This window comes from Myotis daubentonii, chromosome 11 (assembly GCF_963259705.1).
Source record: "Myotis daubentonii chromosome 11, mMyoDau2.1, whole genome shotgun sequence".
Classification (NCBI taxonomy): Eukaryota; Metazoa; Chordata; class Mammalia; order Chiroptera; family Vespertilionidae; genus Myotis; species Myotis daubentonii.
Genome location: NC_081850.1, coordinates 74,638,988 through 74,653,616, shown reverse-complemented (window position 1 = coordinate 74,653,616; position 14,629 = coordinate 74,638,988). Strand labels below are relative to the sequence as shown.

The window sequence follows — 14,629 nt, the reverse complement described above, 5'->3', positions numbered from 1 at the left end:
AAATTTCTTTCTTTATTTTTTTGTTAATCCTTACTCGAGGATATTTATTCCATTGATTTTTTTTTTTTAAGAAAGAGAATGGAAGGGAAGGGGAGAGACAGAGAGAGAGCAACATCGATGTGAGAGAGACACATCAACTGGTTGCCTTCTGCACAAGCCCCAACCTTGCTGGGAATGGAGCCTGCAACATAGGTGTGTACCCTTGACTGGAATCAAACCCAAGACCCCTCAGTCCCCAGGCCAATGCTCTAACTCAGGGGTGGGCAAACTTTTTGACTCGAGGGCCACAATGGGTTCTTAAACTGGACCGGAGGGCCGGAACAAAAGCATGGATGGAGTGTTTGTGTGAACTAATATAAATTCAAAGTAAACATCATTACATAAAAGGGTACGGTCTCTTTTTTTTAGTTTTATTCATTTCAAACAGGCCGTAGTTTGCCCACGGCTGCTCTAACCACTGAGAAACTGGATAGGGCTATTATCAAATTTCAAACAAGATTACTACCAATGACTGTTAACCTAAAAGGAACTTTCTGGAACACACACAAAAATTACCTGGTTAGTTAAAAATTTTTTATTTTATAGAGAGGAAGGGAATGAGAGAGAAAGAGAGAGACAGAAACATTGATGTGAGAAACATCAATTGGTTGCCTCCCGCATGTGCCCTGACTGGGGATCAAGCCTGCAACCTGGGCTTGTGCCCTGACCGGGAGGTTTCAAAAAAGAAATAAACCTCCATAGAATTATTGAATATGCAATTTTAAATAACTTATATAATATCTAGAAAAAGAAAACTAACTTGGTAAGTGTTACCTATTATTATCATTACTATTATGATGTTTTGAAATGATGGAACAGAAACTTACTCAGAGAGAGGCTTAATAAGTCACTTTCCATTAGAACCCAAGTTAGCCCATCACAACCTTAAATAGTTAGATATTAAAAGGCATTTTGTCTTAAAGGAATCAAAGATTCCTTGGGTTCGCCCTAGCTGATCTGGCTCAATGGATAGAACATCGGCGAGTTCAATTCTGGTCAAGGGCATGTACCTAGGTTACAGGCTCTATCCCTGGTCCTGGTCGGGGCATGTGCAGGAGGCAACCAATTGATGTGTCTCTCTCACATTGATGTTTCTCTCTCTCTCTCCCTCTCCCATCCACTCTCTCTAAAAAGCAATGGAAAAATATCCTTGGGTGATATTTAACAACAACAACAAAAAAGATTCCTTGGGTTCTAAAGGAGGTGGTAAAAATGAAATAAATTTTCAAAAAGAATTCATCTATTCTTCCCTAAGTTTTTCTGATACAGAAATCAGTATTTATAAACATTTTGCAAGTCTTTAAGTGCTATGACTTTTAGACCTAATTTTTTTTGTGAAGTAGTCAGGATTTATAAATAATGGAAGTAAACTCAAGAGATGGGTCACACAGTCCTATATTAGAAAGTGAAAGCACAGTTCAAAGTGGGTTGAAAATAAGATTAATTTAGCTTCCGTTCTAAAAACTTTCAAAATACATGTATTTGCATAAAATTAAGATTGCTTGGGAAGATAATTTTACTCTGATCCTAAAAAAAGGCTAATATCCCTCGACTAATTTTTTTGTTTCTAATAGAAAAAGAACAATTTAATCCTTTTAAAGACTCACAGAAAACATACTGAAAACAAATTAATAAGGAAAAAGAACTGAACATGTTTGACAACATGCCTTCCACTAGTCTGCAGCGTGGGTGTACCAGCATTGCCTGGGAGCAAGACCAAGCAGGCACCTGCAGGACAGTCATCTTAGATTAATGAGCAGACATCTTGCCCGTTTTCACGGTACAACAGTATGCTTGAAGCCTTACATGTAAAAAATGGCTTATAAAAAAGGTATACACGTTGAAGTTTCATATTCAAACTTCAAAAAAAAAAGACATTAAAGAGACCCCTAAAAAAAACCACATAATTTTTAAAAAACATTTGCTCAACTATTCATTCATATATATTAAATATTCACCACTTCCTTTGACCACTGCATTGCAGAGTTCAACACACGGTTTCAGCTTAGGAACAATGAGAAACTGCCCTTCTGAAAATGTTTTTACAAAGTCTGAATACATAGTAAAACATTCTGAAAAATCAGAGGTATGCATAAAGAAGGAAATTTTAATTACCTATAATTTTAAAAAACAGAAATCAAACAGTTTTGCACCTAAACCTTCTTCTAAAATGTATACATGATACAGAAATTAGTGGTTTCCAGTTCTTTTACAAATGAAAACATTTTTATTAGGATTACTTAAAGAGCTAAACCACAAATAATTCTATGCAGACACAAGCTGCTGCTAGGCAGTTCAAATGTAAAAAAATACTGAAATCCTTCTTGCCTAAGAAAACATTACCTCTAGGGAAGAAAACAGAAAGTTGAAAAAACAGAAAGTTGAAAGGGGAGGGGGAAAAAATTTCACCATTTGAGAAAATTTTTTTCAAGTACTGGTCTTTCCAAAACAGGTAAGAAGGATTCCACCTATATCAAGCTTTTACCAAAATAATAATAATATTATTTAAAAATCATACTTTACCTTAGAGAATCCTAGTATAATGTAACCGACTCTTCCCAATACACTCACTCCTAAAAAAATTTAAACATCAAATGAAATGTCTTACCATTTCCACTTTCCCTCTTAAATTTTCTACAAATATTAGGGGTAATTTTTCCAAATAAAACTAATTTAAATTGAAGCACATTTAAAGAGTGATAAATGTTGTATTGTGAACTGAACCAAGAATGAAGTTAATATATATTGCTGCAATTTCCAGGACATTATCGGCTGCATCACCCTTGTAAGGTGGTAAGCGCGTGTGCCACCACTGGAAAGCAGCTCACAAGCTCAGTGGCGCCAACTGAGCGAAGTGGGAAGTGGTGGCATTGTCATAGTGGCCAAGAAGGCACCACAAGAGTAGGGTTTGTTTTAAAGTCAGTGATGTGGTACCAAGTGGAAAAGAGTGAAAGTAGTTTGAGAGCTGGAACGCCAAAAGATAACTAGCAATTACTGAGTGAAAGCCATGTTGTTGATGTTTTCCACATATTATTATTAGATTTAATCCTATGTGATAAGTATTTATCACCTCCATTTTACAGATGAGAAACCAGGTTTAGAAAAGTCACATAATTTACTGCCTAAACATTCAGCTATTATGCAGCAGAGAAGGAATTCAAAACTAGATTTGTTTGCTCTCTGGTTCTTCTCCAGTATATTGACTTCAGATTCTGTGTGAGCAATTTCACTGTGTGTGTGGGGGGGGGGGGGGGGGCGTGAAAGGGAGGAAGAGAGGGAAAGAGAAAGAAAAGACTTGGATGATCTCCTATTTAACCTACAAAACTGACCTTGTCTTTCTTTGTTCAAGTATTCCCTTCACCTGGGGCCCTTCTCCAATATCCCTGTAGCCAATTACATCTATGATTTAAGGTCCAGTTCGAATGCCCTCTCCTATACGCATCCATTCCCTGATCACCCATTTCCCCCCCTTTATTAGAAGTACCTCCAATTTAAATTTTCATGGCTTTATACTGGCATGTCTACTAACAACTCATGACTTTGAGAATGTTTTAAAATCATCACTCCCCAGATTACTTATTGATTACAAAAGAAAAAGGAGTCCCTTTACAATATAAATCTAGTAGACATTATACAAATTTACATCAATAATGAAACTGACATCTCATGCCTCTATGTGATACATTAAAAGAGATCTAAAATCACCTATGTAGCATCCCAGCCCCAAATGTTTAACACGGATCTGATCACGAAGATCAGACGAATCAAACTGAGGGGGATCTTACAAAAAAAACTGGTCTGGATGCATACTATCATGAGAGACCCAAAAGAAGCTGAAAAAATATTTTATATACAAGCAGGCAACTAAATACAAGATCCTTAATTGAATCTTGGGTCAAAAACAAAAACTGGCCTGGCCAGTGTGGCTCAGTGGTTGAGCATTGACTTATGAACCAGGAGGTCACAGTTCAATTCCCAGGTCAGGGCACATGCTGGGGTTGCAGGCTGGATCCCCAGTGTGGGGCGTGCAGGAGGCAGGTGGTCAATGATTCTCTCTCATCTTTGATGTTTCCCCAAAACAAAGCCATGGCCTATATGGCTCAGTTGGTTAGGCATCGTCCTGTGCACGGAAAGTTTGCTGGTTCCATTCCAGTCAGGAACATGCCCAGATATGTGGGCTCCCTGTCTCCGTGCGCAGGAGGCAGCAATCAATGTTCTGCTCTCACCTGGATGTTTCTCTTCTCTCTCCCTTCCTCTCTCTAAAAATCTATTTTAAAAATGTACTTTTAAATCAATTGTTTTAATTAATTAATTAATTATATTAAATAATACAGATATAAAATTTAAAAGTTCAAATTCAATCCAGCATACCTACGTAATACTATTTACAAAATTTAAAAAATGGGTTTGTTTTAGCCTGGCCGGCATGGCTCAGTGGTTGAGTGTCAACCTATGAAACAGGATGTCATGGTTCAATTCCAGGTCCAGGAGCTGCTGGGTTGCAGGTTTCGAGCTCCATCCCTAGGAGGGGGTGTACAGGAGGCAGCGATCAATGATTCTCTCTCATCATTGATGTTTCAATCTCTCTCTCTCTCCCGCTCCCTTCCTCTCTGGCATGAAATTATATATACATATGTATGTAAAATGGAGGTGTTTTATTCCTAGAAATAAAAAGCCTAGCATTATAAATTAACTTATTCATTTACTGACTCAGCAAATATTTCCTGAGTACTTATTATGTACCAGCCACTATTCCAGCTCAGTGGTGAAGACAAAGTTCCAATTCTCACAGAGCTGACAGTTGAACGGGGAGACAAAGACTAAAATACTAACTAAATACACAAATTATATGTTACCAGATAGACAGATGCTATAAATAAAACATAGGGACATGAGACAAAGAATGACAAGAGGACAGTATAAGGACGCAGAAAATACCAGACAAAACCTCTCCAGGGCAGTGATTTATAATACGGCCTGTTCAACATAAACTATTTCAGAACCGACATTTGCTTCATCAAATACTCTTCCTCACCTTTCCATTCTCCTCCCCCTTGATTTTTTCCACAAAAAGTTTGCTGCAGTGGTTTTCCATCACTGCTATTACTGTGGGGGGTGAGGAAAGGTCTCACACCAGATGTTGACAGGTGCTTTACAAACAAGTGCACATTTCCAGTCGCACATATTGTGGGGGGGAAAAAATGTTCAGTGATTTGTCAGTGAGAAGTCTGATGCCAAAATGAAGAACTGCAAAAATTTTACATGGAATTTCAAAATAAATGATTTTCCAACTCTCCAATTCTATAATCTGCACGTTTACTTTCTATCACGTATGAAAAGAAGGTAATAGCAATAGGAAAATATATCTGAAGAGAGATCCTGAGGCTTTTCACTTCAGGACCATTCTTTAAAAGCCACACTATTCGTATGATTTAAAGAAAACTAGCACACACTAAAACTTCCTATCACAGGCTTACACAAGGGCTCGGACGGCTTCGTCGCTTGGAACCAGGAGGTGCAATAATACGAACATTTCAAAGCCAAAGCATTCAATACCCTTTCTTCCTCATATTATTCTGCTGACTCCCCAGTGCCCTGAATGAAATATCTGTGGTCTACTCTATTCTTTCAAACTATTACTCTGGTCTCAGCCAACCAAGTCTTTTCTTTTACTTCCCTCATTACAAAATTCCCTCTTTCGCCTACATTTATCATCCTGTCTGCTTGTCTTTTCTCATTCAATGACTCAAATATCCCTCCAGGCAGATTTATATATCCCCAAAAATGTATTTCTATTTCAGGAATAGATGTACACCCTGATATAGTAATATATGTGCAATTTTATCACCACATAAAGTAACAAGATCTAACAGTGAGTCTAGCAATACCATACATTTGAAGAAATTATCAGCATAAGTGATATTCTGAGATATCTGCAACATTTGTAAGCATTATACAATAATATCCATAATTTTTATTGTGACAAAGTCGCAGACATGGTGAATTCTACTGCGGTTTGTCACCTACATGCATAATTGAAGGAAATAATAAATTACAGTTATCCTCATTCTAGTTCAAAGACCCCCCCCCCCCAACAGCCCCACCCCCGTCAGTTCTATTCACCAACCAACCAGTGAATCTCAGGTTAAAAACCCTTTCTAGTTCAAATCTTTGCTCCAACTGATTTTTGTCACCCATTTTAAACTAAAAACACTGAAATCTCCTTTGACCTAGCTCTCATCTGAACAAATCATCCTACTTCCCTGTTTTTAGGCAGATTTATTCACAGAGCCCTGTTCATTTCTACGGTTTGCCTCGCCGGCACCCGCTTGAATTTTGCCAGTCAGTTAAAGGTGAGAGGGAAGGAAAGGAGGTGGAAGCAACCGACAGTCCCTCACTCCCTTCCCTCCAACAGCAAATGGAAAGATACCTCGGACGGTGTGTGTTTTTGGCAAGTGGGCTGCCCGCCAGATGGGCGAGTCCCGCTTGTCAAGAGTCCCCGGAGCACGACGTCTTCCCCGGCGGCACTCAGGAGACATTCCATCTCACTCTCGCCTCCTCGACTCGGCTCCCTACCTGCTCCGCCTCGCATCCCATCCCCCACGCGACCCTCCCCTCCCCTCCCCTCCCCTCCCCGCCCCAGGCCGCCCGGCCCCGGGGCCGGCACGCCACAGCACCTCTCCCCCCGGCCTCACAGTGACTCTCCCCGCCCCCACTTCCCTTGACACTGGAGGGAAGGGCCCCGGGGTCAGCTGAACCCCTCGGCCCGGCCGTCAGGCGCAGGCTGCGGCCCAAGGCCGGGGCAGCCCGGTCACTAGGCAGGGAGTCGTGCACTCGGCGCGGGTTCACTGAGGACGGGCACTCACCAAAGAGGATCATGCGAAGAAAGGAACCGAGGTCTCCGCCCGATCGCCGCCCGGCCTCGGAGCAGTCGCCCTCTCTACGAACTGCCACCACCGCCGCCGTCGCCGCCACTCGCTAGCTGGCTTCCCTGCGTCCTGCGGTGGCGCTGCCGCCAGGCCATCGCGCGTGCGCGGCGCCGCGGGGCCCCCTGGGACTGGTAGTTCCCGCGGGCGGCCAGCGGCGCCCCTTCCGCTCTAGCCTGCCCAGTCCGCTACGGGCTCGAGTGGTCCGGGACGACCGCGGTGCCGCCGAGCGCCTTCCGGGAAATGGTTCTTCACCCAGCACGGGCTCTCGCTTCCGCTTACCGTACTGCTGAGAAATCCGCAAGTATTCCCGTAAAGTGAAATCATTCAGAGCGCAACCGTCACTTGCCCGGGACACAGCATTCCAAACAGAAACTCCCTCCCGCGTTAGTAGTATCTGGACTTTTAAACCTGATTTCCCACTCCTCCTTTTATCAGATTTTACTTATTGTAGACTTGACCATACAGTTGTTAAGTTGATTGACAATTTATCTATTCAGTAATGTTTTTATTTACAAAAACAATTCAGATATTCAACTGAACAGTCATAGAAACCTCAGAGTTGGAAGACACCTTAAAGGTCATTGGTCCAACTCCCGCCCGGACAGGAATTCTCTCTCTTCCACATTCCAGCCAGACGGCCATCCAACTTCGATTTCCACAATTCAAATATCAGGGAGTTCACTACCTTTCAGTAAGGCAGCCCGCCCGCCCTCTTGTCGGACAGCTCTGATGTTAGAACGTTCTGCCACCTGCTGAACTGAAATCATCAGCTTCCCTTGTCCTGCCTCCCGCTGCTAGTAGTTATGCTGCTTGGAGCAATATAGAATGTTTCCCACTTGACAGCCTTTCAAAAAGTTGAAAGCAATGATTATATCACCCAACACTCTGAGTCTCCAGGCAAAAAAGAAAGTAATCATCATTTTTCTATTTCAAATGTGAATAAGCTCCCAGACTATTTTCCATTTAGTCATCCTCCTCGACGTATTACCTTTAAAACCTGTCAAAATTTGCTTCATATTTATTGCCTCATTTTCTTACCACAATAGCTGGTCAGGTATTATTGCTCTCATATTGCCATTAATCTGATTCAAGAATTCAATTTGATCAAAGAGTATTTACCAGCTATTATAAAGCATTGCCCAAAGCACCAGGGGAATGAAAAAAGCAACAGGACACAGTTTGCACTCCAGGGCCAAAGGATAGCCCACGCAGATTAAGGATAGTAATAGTAAACTAAGGTACAAAGTGCTGAGATTCCAGCAAAGGCTTCATTAACTTGAGGGGCCATGATCCTAGAAGGAAGTGACACTGGATGGTGGGATTTCAAGAAGGAAAAGGGCACGTGAGGATTGCGAAGAAAGAACCCAGTCTAAGCAAAATGCGCAAATGAACATGTTCACAGTTTGCTCTCAATACTGAATACTATAGATGGGCTGGAGCACACAGGCCAGGGAGGAGAAGAAAGGACCCCAAAAGTTGCAAAAACTTTCTGGGTTCCTGAAGAATCTGCACTGGGAGTGGTAAGTAAAAAGAGCACTGGGATGGTCAATTAATTGTTCCGAGCCCTATGCTGTCATCTACAAATGAAGAGCTTGAACTAGATCAGCAGTTTTCAGTTGTTTTTTGTTGTTGTTTTTTGTGGGGTTTTTTTGCATCCAGAACACCTAAGTAATATAGGCCCAGATATCAAACAATGGATCACTGCAACAGTAATTCTTAGGGGATATGAGTATGTATTATTATTCCCAACACATTTTCCACATGAGAAAAAGAACTCAAGGTTAAAAGAGGCTCAAAATCAATACATAATACTCAGAGGATAGAGAATCCCATCTTTAAAAAAAGTTATTTCTAAAAAAGTTATTTCTGGCAATAACTTTTTAAAATGTTTAATATGTTTTTTTTTATTGATGTCGGAGAGAGGGAGAGGGAGAGATAGAAACATCAATGTTGAGAATCATTGATTGGCTGCCTCCTGCACACCCCCTACTGGGGATTGAGCCTGAAACCCAGGTATGTGCCCTGACTGGGAATCAAACCAGCAACCCTTCCATGCATGGGACAGTGTTCCACCAACAGAGCCTTACAGGCAAAGGCTATATGTTATCTTTTTAATGGGAAAGTTTTCTAAAGCTCTAGAGTCTGTAAAAAAAAACAACAACAAACCCGGAAAGACATATGTGGAAGCTGTCTTATACACAGGTAGTAGAAACTATTCCCTCATAAAATATTTTTTTGCACTTTGGAATGCTCCAATTGAAAAGTAAAGGACAAGACTCCAGTTATACATTTGCGTCTTCTGGACCCTTGGTTGTCCTGTACTGGCCCCAACTGGCCGGCTCAGAAATAGTAGTTAGTACTCAGAGGTCAATTTACTATACAGCTGATGGAGCTTATAATTTAGGGCCCCTCACTTGTTTGGGGACCCTTTCAAGGTCAGAGAACTGTATTCATGTAGTCATACAGTTTTATAACATTTGCCAATGAATTTTAATTTTTGGCTATGTGGAGGACAACCTGAGAATACTAAAAATGAAAATGAGGAAAGTGATTCCTGTAGAATAGGGTCATAAATTATGCAACTCACACTTCAGCCCAATGAAATCTATTATAAACCTTATATATATATATACATATATATATATTTTTTAGAGACGGGGTCTCGCTATGTTGCCCAGGCTGGATTTAGAGACGGGGTCTCGCTATGTTGCCCAGGCTGGAGTGCAGTGGCTATTCACAGGCGCGATCCCACTACTGATCAGCACAGGAGCTTTGACCTGCTCCGTCTCCGTCCTGGGCCGGTTCACCCCTCCTTAGGCAACCTGGTGGCCCCCCGCTCCCGGGAGGTCACCATATTGATGCCGAACTTAGTGCGGACACCCGATCGGCATAGCGCACTACAGCCCAGAACTCCTGGGCTCAAGCGACCCTCCAGCCTCAGCCTCCCGAGTAGCTAGGACTACAGGCGCGCGCCACCGCGCCCGGCCATTTTTATACCAGTACCAGTGATGTCCAGATTGACAGGAGCTGTCACCAAATAACTTTGGTGCATTACCTGTATTTTAATTTAACCCATGACTAATTATAATGTTTAATGAAGTTGTATCTTACATATTTTTCACTGACAATGTTTTTTTTTTGTTGTTGTTCTTTTGTATTAATTTTATAGTTTTTAAGTTTTTCAAACTTGGTAAGTTCCTGATAAAAAGATTTTTTTAATAACAAGAAAATGTAGACCAAAAAGTAACGTACAATTTACTCTTTGAAAAACATAAATATTATGGAAGGAGACTTGATTTAGGGTGGTAAACACACAATATAATATGCAGCTAATGTACTGAAGAATTGTATACCTGAAACCTGTATAATTTTATTAACTGTCATCCCAATAAAGTCAATAAAAAAGAGAAAAACATAGATATCAACAATTTTAATGGCTATATGTTTCATCATACTGATATATCATGATTATAATTTTAAGACGGAAATTATTTATTAAATGGTAGATTGGGCATCGCTTTTTTAAAAAATATATTTTTATTGATTTCAGAGAGGAAGGGAAAGGGAGAGATAGAAACATGAATGAGAGAGAATCATTGATCTGCTGCCTCCTGCACGCCCCCTACTGGGTATCGAGCCCGCAACCCTGGCATGTGCCCTTGATTGGAATCGAACCCGGGACCCTTCAGTCTGCAGGCCAACACTGTATCCACTGAGCCAAACCAGCTAAGGCGAAATTGTTTATTTCTGATAACTTTTTAAATGCTAAATTCATGAAAACTTTTAAAATTGATTTTTAGAGAGAGGGAGAGAAAGAGAGACATCGATGTGAGAAACACACACTCACATTGTATATGAATTAAACATCTCTAGAAAGCTACATAAGAAAGTGTCGACAGTGGTTACCTTTACCAGTGTACAAGAACAGGGCTAGGGAATGGGTGGCAGGCAGATTTATTTTCATTGCATATTGTACTCTTTGAATTTTGTACCATGTACATATATGTCCTATTTTTAAAATGTAGAGATTTAAGATATATAGATATACATATCAAGTATTATTACTCAAATTCCATATAGTTCTTTATACTTATTTTACTTCAAAGGAAATTGAAATTTATGTATAAAGTTAAATTGCTTTACAATTAATCAAATACCTTAAACATAACAACCTTGTGAGGAGGCAGAATTATATCCATTGTGCAAATTAGTAAATAGCATAAGAGAGATTAAGTGATTTGCCCTAAATCACAGCCAGTTAAGTGACAGACCTGGAGCTCATAGTTTTATGCTTCCAAACTCTATGGTCTTTCCTCTCTATCACACTTTCTAACACAGCATATCCTCTTCCACCCTGCCACCGCCCTGCCCCCCTGCAAAAAATATATATATGTATATATCTATATATATAAAAAGCCAGCAACCAGAATGCCAGAACAACCAGAACAACCAGTCACTATGACACCCACTGTGGCCTGCCAACTGGCCTGATCAGGGGTGGGGCCAGCCGGCCAACTGCCCACAGCCCCGCCTCCTGGCCAGCCCCGCCCTAATCTACCCCCATAGGGCTGGCTGGCTAGACCCCACCCGTGCACAAATTTGTGCACCAGGCCTCTAGTGTGTGTGTGCATAACAAAAAATGCAGTTTACCTTTTTTTAAAATATATTTTTACTGATTTCAGAGAGGAAGGTAGAGGGAGAGATAGAAACATCAATGATGAGAGAGAATCCATTGGCTGCCTCCTGCATGCCCCCTACTGGGGATCAAGCCCACAACCCAGGCATGTGCCCTTGGTCAGAATCGAACCTGGGACCCTTCAGTCCGCAGGCCAACACTCTACTCACTGAGCCAAACCGACTAGGGCTGCAGTTTACTTTTCATTTGTGTGTGTGTATGGGAAGGGAGGTGAAGGTTATCTATTAATTAAAAATTATCTTTTAAAAAGTGAAGACAAAGAAGAAAACTTATTGCATAGCATATTACACTTTCAGAAGAAGAAAAAAAATGACATGATTTTTTTCCTAGTACTGCTCCCAGCTCAGGTGTAGGGAGATACTTTTGTTTTACTTCAGTGTTGTTTATTGAAGGTGGAGAAATTATTCCCAGTCCTTTAATAAAAGACATTTATGTGGCAAATTAAGAGAGTAATTAGATGCAGCAGCATTTCCAAAAATCTTTGTCAAATTCAACTTATCACCAAAGTTATTATTTCTCATTGAAAGAAATCTTCAAAATTGGCTCTTAAGAGGCAGAGTTTTTAAATTTTTAAATTAGTTTACTTTCAATATTATTTTGTATTAGTTTCAGGTATACAGTTGGATAATCACATAATTTACAAAGTGTTCCCCCCCAATATTTCCAGCAAGGAGGTGGTGTTTGTGAGGAGCTTCTGAAATTTCTCCTCATTGTACATTTACATGATTGTACATTACCACTGCCTACAATTTTCCAAGTACTTTTTCATTTGATCCTTGCAACAAGCCACTAAGACAGGCAGGAGACAAATCCCTGACATTCAATTGGTGAAGAAACTGAGGCCTGGGAGGTTGTTTTTTCCCCATGTTCATGTGCCCTACCTCTTAAGTTGAATATTCTCTCCAAAAAAGCATGTGAAAACTTCTCAATTATCAGGGTCTAAACATTCAACTTATCAATTATTTAGGACTTTTCCTTTACCTCTCTCCCTTCATTCCCTTTCAGAAAGGAAGATTTAGAAGCGAAATGACATCCAACCCTAATCGATCCTAACTGCTTAGCTTTCTAAGATCAGATGGGAAATGGAAATTTATTTTCTTACCTACGGGAACACAAGTGAAGCAACGTGGTTTAAATTATTGGAGAAACTCTACATTTGTCTATGACCCCTTATTAAAATGTTTGCAAACTATAGAACTACTCTATATCCTAAAACAAAATCTTATAAACTCGAAGCTCAGGATGACAACCTAGACTACAGAAATTAAAAACCATACTGTCAGTCTCAGATTCTGGCTCCATATCTTCTCAACTGTGTGATCTTCTGGGAAAATGTTTTTACCTCTTGAAGCTTCAGATTCCTTAGCTCTAAAGTAAGGGTTAAAAATGCTTTCATAAGGATTAAAACAGAAAATATACATAAAGCAATTAGCTTAGTGTCTAGCACTTACTAAAATACTGATAAATTGGCACTGAAAACTATTATCAGCATTTAACATTTAGCAAACTAGATTTATCTGTACATTTCCCTATTCAATCCATATATGATCACACTTTGGAATATAACATATAATATACCTAATGTATTGGCTTTAAAAAGATATTACAACCATCAATATACTCAATTCCCCTCAGAAGTTAGCCAGATATCACTGCCAAATCTTAGAAAGAGGAGAGTTGCAAAAGGTTACTCCATCAATCAAAGGTGAGGCTGAAATTGAAAGCTTTGTTTTTAATAGAAGTGAACTGTGATATACAGGGATTGGTAAAAGTAGGTTTACAGTTGTGACTATGAGAAAATTTATTCTTACATTACTATTTATTTTCTATACAAAGAACTGAAACCTACTTTTGTCCCACCCGGTATACAGGAAGTTTGCTCAAATTGATATGAAGCTGTAATGTGGCTAGAGATTTCTTTTTTATTGAATTTTTTATTATTATTATTATTATTAGAAGGAGAGGAAGCGGAAGGCGGAAGGAGAAAACATTGATACATGGAATGATCAATTGCTTGTTTCCGTACTTGCCCTGACTGGGGATGGAACCCAAAAACCTAAGTCTGTGCCTTGACTGGGAATAGGAACAGCAGCCTTTTAGTGTACAGGTCGACACTCCAACCAACTGAGCCACTGGGCCAGTGCTGAATGGTGACTTCTGGCTTGATAATACACTGATGCAACCTAACGAAGGGTCAGTGTTACTGCTGTATTACAAGCCCTGTTCAAAGAGATGGCTGATGCAACTCTGATAGTAAGAATGGAGTCAATTCTGAGTCACCAGTATAACCTTGAAAGAGCCTAGAGGAAAATTCCTGAGTACTGACTCCTACACTCAGCATCTTAGTGAACTGTGTGTAAGATGTTTCAATGCTCTGTGGACACAGTACTGTCCATACCCATGAATCTCAAAAATACATTCAGTGGGGAATGTATTCACTAATTTTTAAATTGCCAAGAGCATTGGCTATGGTGTCATGCTGACTTGGATCCTAATTCCATCCCCTCATAGACACGGACCACAGTGTGGTGATTACCACAGGGAAAGGGGGATGGGAGAGGTACAAGAGGGTAAAGGGGAGCGGGTAATAAATGGTGATGGAAGGAACTTGACAGGGTAGTGAACACAATCCAATATACCGATGATGTATTATAGAATGGTACACCTGGAACCTACATGTTATTAACCAATGTCACCCCAATAAATTCAATAAAAAGGGGGGGGGGGAATCCTAACTCCATCCCTCACCAGCTCTACGACTTTTAAGCTAGTTAATCTCTTTCTGTCTCAATGTTCTAACCTAGAAAATGGGAAATGCCAAATGCTCAACTGTAAGGACTGAATGACACGGGGATTGGTACATAGTAAACCTCAAGTAGATAGTACCCTATATCATTTTCTGCTGCAGAATGCTGTACAAGATTAAGGCCTCCTGGAGAAGTCTTTGTGGCCCTAGCTGGTTTGA

General features: G+C 40.4%; 1 protein-coding gene across 10 annotated transcripts in view; it reads right to left on the bottom strand.

Moving 5' to 3' along the window:
- GAPVD1 (GTPase activating protein and VPS9 domains 1) overlaps positions 1 to 7,047 on the bottom strand; it is a 56,696-nt gene extending 49,649 nt beyond the window's left edge. For 3 of the 10 annotated variants that reach the window (XM_059658023.1, XM_059658024.1, XM_059658029.1), the window contains exon 1: positions 6,906 to 7,042. The gene's annotated coding sequence lies outside the window, so the exon portion shown is untranslated. Of the gene's footprint in view, positions 1 to 2,562; positions 2,614 to 6,469; positions 6,614 to 6,905 lie in introns of those variants that run through there. The other 7 variants (XM_059658021.1, XM_059658025.1, XM_059658028.1 and 4 more) reach the window with 7 other exon arrangements.
- Positions 7,048 to 14,629: the final 7,582 nt, after the last annotated feature.